This window comes from Octopus bimaculoides, chromosome 1 (genome assembly GCF_001194135.2).
Source record: "Octopus bimaculoides isolate UCB-OBI-ISO-001 chromosome 1, ASM119413v2, whole genome shotgun sequence".
NCBI lineage: Eukaryota > Metazoa > Mollusca > Cephalopoda > Octopoda > Octopodidae > Octopus > Octopus bimaculoides.
The window spans coordinates 192,794,846-192,799,845 of record NC_068981.1 but is presented as its reverse complement, the minus strand read 5'-3'; the positions used below and the strand labels follow the sequence as shown (position 1 = coordinate 192,799,845).

At 41.0% G+C, this 5,000-nt stretch overlaps 1 protein-coding gene across 1 annotated transcript in view; it reads right to left on the bottom strand.

Annotated features, from left to right (window-relative positions):
* Positions 1-5,000, bottom strand: part of LOC106871617 (peroxisomal acyl-coenzyme A oxidase 3) — a 45,529-nt gene that overhangs the window by 38,110 nt on the left and 2,419 nt on the right. The window lies entirely within an intron of this gene.

Sequence of the window (5,000 nt, the reverse complement as noted above, 5' to 3'; positions counted from 1 at the left end):
TTTTTAGTGAAATTTTGCAGAAATATTTTTTTGAGGATGTAAAATATGGATACATTGATAGAATTTAAAACAACTTTTGAAAGAATTTCAAACCATTGTGTCCCCCTCCCCATGACTTTGTTAATGCTAATTTCCATAATTTAGTAATATTAACCTTTTTTTTACTTTTTCAGATATATGTTTGAAAAATTGACATTGCATAATCTACATTCTGAGAAATGTATTTCAGCAAAACGAGTAATTAAAAACGCATTTTAAAAAAGAGTTATAAAAGAACAAAGCTGGGAAAATTCCTCCAAATATTTTTTTTAATAACATCAACATAATTGTAATCTATGCCTTTCGAGCACTGGGATTCACAGAGGCAAAGTGGCTGAGTTCCTTTCAAGTGTTGGGCCTCAGAAAGGCAATGATCAAGACCTTTGGCATTATATCGTGCTTGAGAAGAAGATCCATCAAGACAAACAAAATCACAGTTGTAGCAGTTACTGATGTCACACAAATTGGCACCTATCCCAGTGGCATGTAAACACACCCCAGTGTCACACAAATGGCACCCATTACACTCTCAGAATTATACACCCCGAATTATAACTGTTAATTACTCATTATTAAAAAAGCGTTACCTGAACTTGAGGCAACTGAGCAGAACCAAGGGGTTTTTTTTCATAATGATTCTAAATTTCTTTTGAATAGTTAGTTTAAAAGTAAGTAATTTTCTCTTTGACTAAATATAGTGAATGGGCTTCATACAAGGGTGAATATGCCTCGTATCTAGTTCAATGAAGCAGTAACAAGTCTGTATTCAGTCATGGAAGCAATGTCTGAATTAATAAATTACAATCTTTTATCCTATAAACACAAAGACTGAAATTTATGGTGAAAGGGTGACTGAATGGTGGCATTACACAACAGGGAATTTTTACAGCATTTTTGACTTTACAACAAAATATATTGTAGTAAGCATTTTTGCCAACGTAACATGGCAGTCCTGGTTTAGAACAAATGTTGGTATAATACAGCCCCAGGAGACATCATCGCCAGTTGGCTATACAACATGACCTGTGTCCTTATATTTTCGAACAAGGGAATCTAGCACCCCCACTTTGAAAACTATATATTTCAAATGGGAATTTGGCAGCGCCACCTCTAGCCAAACATTATTCTGTGCTGAAATAACCCGGAAATCATGATACACAGATATTGTTTTGAGCTGAGTGGGGGTGCTAGATTCCCTTGTTTAAAAATATAAGGACACAGATCGTGTCATATAGCCAGCTGGAGACGAAGTTTCCTGGGGCTAAATTACAGCAACATTAGTCCTAAACCAGGACTGCCATGTTATGTTGGGAAATAATCTTTACTCCAAAGTACTGTTGTTGAATATCTCTTGTTGTGAAATTTAAAAATAGTAATTTTCTAAAATATATTGTTTATAAATGTTTGCTACCTTACAAAACCTATATCAGCTAAGCAAATTACCTTCTAAGTGCATTAAAGACATTATAAAATGATCTGATCACTATTTCAGAAAATGATTGCCGTTCTCTTTGAGTATATAAAAGACAAGCTTGGCTGGGACAAAATGATTAAGTCAAGATAATGTAAGTTTGTTGCTTCAAGTCTCCAGAAAACAGACTCATACACATCAATATCCATCCCTAGACATCAGAAAGATCAGAAATTCAAAAAAAATAATAAAAGGTAATATCTAGGTCAAATGAAAAAGGGTCAGGTGAAAATAGCATATGTTATGAAATTAACAAAACTTGACTAAATAAAAACAAATTCAACATAAAATATTCTCTGTCGCTTCTTCATGATTTGCTAGAGTTAAAGAGAAGAAATCATTGAAATTAGACATTACTCATTTTACCCCGTTTTAGACATCATTTTTTTGAAGCTTGAAAATTATCAAATTAGACATTAATGTGGGAAAGAAATTTAACAGAGAAAAGAATATTGATTGTTAAACACCAAAAATTATCCAGATATTTTATTAGCAACCTCAATTAAGATCAGGTCAAAATTTCTTGGGAAACAATGTAACAGTCACCTGACTAGGCTTCGGACTCTCTCAACTTCAACAACTATGCTGGCCAATTTTTACCCCTAAAGATGTACTAAACAGTACAAAATGATGTAATGATTTCAAACAGGTAGGGATAAAAATTGTGAGGCCTTTCAACAGCATTTTGCCTGACTGTTCAGGACAAGTGGCGAGAACACATGGTGGACTCCAGTGCCTACCTGCACAGCCTGCCACGATTCTCAACAAGAGAGGCAAGGTGCTGCAAAGATGCCATCATGGCGGTGAAAGTGCGGAACGCGATGGCAGAATGCTTGAGGGACAAATCGCCGAGTTTGGATGGTCTACCCTACAAGCTTTACAGTTGTATGCCAGACTTGTTTGGAGACATCTTGGCAGCAGTGTACTGCAACTGGCAGCAAAACGGGAGCATCCCCAGTTTTGTAAGCCAAGGAGCTGTAACACTGTTGAAGAAAGACCCAAACAAGAGGGACATAATAGATAACTTTAGGCCCGTCACTCTACTCAATGCAGATTTGAAAATTTTGGCCAAGGTGTTAGCCAAGAGGTTGGCGCTTGTCATCGAGAAACTGGTTGACAAGGCACAAACGTGCACCATGCCAGGCTGGAGCATCCATGAGAACCTCCATCTGATGCGCTACATCATAGACAGGGTAGTTAAGGAACCTGGCATGGGTGGGGCGCTGATCAATTTGTATCAATCCAAAGCTTTCGATAGGGTAGACCATCAATATTTGGAGGCTGTCCTCATAGCAGCTGGTTTCAGTCCTGTTTTCTGTGGCTGGATAGCTGCTTTATACAGAGGCATCCATTCGGTAATTCGCATAAATGGATAAATAATTCGCATAAATCTATTGACACCCTTCAACATTGCACGTTCGGTCCGTCAGAGATGCCCCCCCTCATCACTTCTATACGTATTGACTCTCGAGCCACTACTGCAGAAGCTGACGACACTGAGGGGCATCCCATGAGAACTGGGATGTAGGACGAGTGTGTCTGCATATGCGGATGACATCACCATCATAGTGTCTAGCCAGAAGCACATCGAGCTGGTCGGCAAGACACTGAAAGACTACGAAGCAGTAACAGGAGCAAAAATCAACCAGGAAAAGTCAGTGGGCTTGTGGCTCGGCACCTGGAGAAGCAAGCCCATGCCATCCAACAGTGCCTCCATTGTGGGACGCTGGACTGACGGTCTGGTCGAGTTGCTCAGGGTCTGGTTTGGTCCGGACCTCCAAACGGAGAAGAACTGGAATGAAATAACAAGTAGGGTGATCACTCTCACCCGGCAATGGAGCAAGAGGAAACTGTCCCTAAAAGGTCAGGCGGCGGTGACGAACACGTACATCGCGTCTGTCATCTACTATCGCCTGACCGTCATGCCTTGTCCCGACCCTACCATCACCAAACTAATCTTCCGCTTCTTGTGGAAAGGAAGCGTTCCAATGGTCAAGCGATCTATTTGCTGCCAACACCTGTTAAAAGGAGGGCCGGGCATGCCGTGGTTGATGATGCACAGACACAGGCTGAGACTGCGACATCTCCGGCTCTACGCAGACGATAGTGAACAGGTGTGATCGCTGTTTGTGAGGTGCGCTTTCCCACAGCTCGTCTCCATGACTGAACTGCAGACATGGATCAAAAAGAGGTCGAAGAAGGGTGAATAGCACTGCAAGCATCGAGTTGCTCTCGAGCAACTATGTCGAACCAGGTTGACCTTGAGCGACTTCAACACAGCCAAAGCATTCTATATGGGATTAGTGGAGGAGAGGTACGACGATGATCTCGGGGTGAACCTGGGTGTCAATGAAGAATACCTGACCCACCTGTTCAAGACGACTTTCGGGCCGGGACTTATAGACAACTTCCAGAGGTTCCTGGTCTGGCAGTGCTATTGAGAAGTGTTACCCGTTCAGGATAAGCTCTACAGGCATGGCTCGAGAAACATGGGGCCGACCTGCCTGAGATGCAGTCAGAGTGACGAAACCATTCTGCATGCACTCGTACAGTGTCCAACCATTTCCAATCTGTAGGCCTATGTCGAATGACTGCTATTGCATGTGGGACGAGTTGGTTTATCAACTGAGTCTATCGTGAATATTGTCGCGCCTCCTTCCTTGAAACGGGAAGGAAGAGCCATTTTCATCATACTTGCGGCTATGGCAAGAGAGTGGGTGTGGTGGACGTGTCTGAAAGGTCTAGATACAAACACTTTCCTCTCTGGTGAATCTCTCATCAACTTCTTCAAGCATCACTTGAAGGAGGTGAGAGTAGAGAGGGAAGTTTTGTCTAGTGAATGTTTCAAAAAAGATGGGTGAATGTAGCAAGGATGGCATGTGTGAATGATGGAGCAACCTTGAGCAGAATCCTATGAACCAAAAAGAGAAAGGAAAAAGAATCACTTACTGTAATGTAATTTTTTTTGTATGACATTATTGACCAAGGTTACTGTGGTCTTTTCTGTAGGCTTTTCGTTCCACAGATAAACTTAATCTGTTTCCCCTTTTTATATCATGACATTTCTGTGATACACAGTCCCTATTGATCGGCCTTTTTTTTTTCTCCACGATCCCTTTTCATCGAAATTCTACCCCCACTTTTTACTTCTATTTTTTTTTTTCTTTCTTCCCCAAAAGAAAAGCTCTACTTTGTATTTTGTCCCCTCTGTGTTCAGCCCTGAGTGGCCAATAAAGAAACATATATATTCATCTATATATTCTTTTACTTGGTTCAGTCATTTGATTGCGGCCATGCTGGAGCACCACCTTTAGTCGAGCAAATCGACCCCAAGACTTATTCTTTGTAAGCCTACTACTTATTCTATTGGTCTCTTTTGCCGAACTGCTATGTTACGGGGACTTAAATACATCGGTTGTCAAGCAATGTTGGGGGGACAAACACACACAAACATATACACACACATATGTGTGTGTGTGTATATATATAT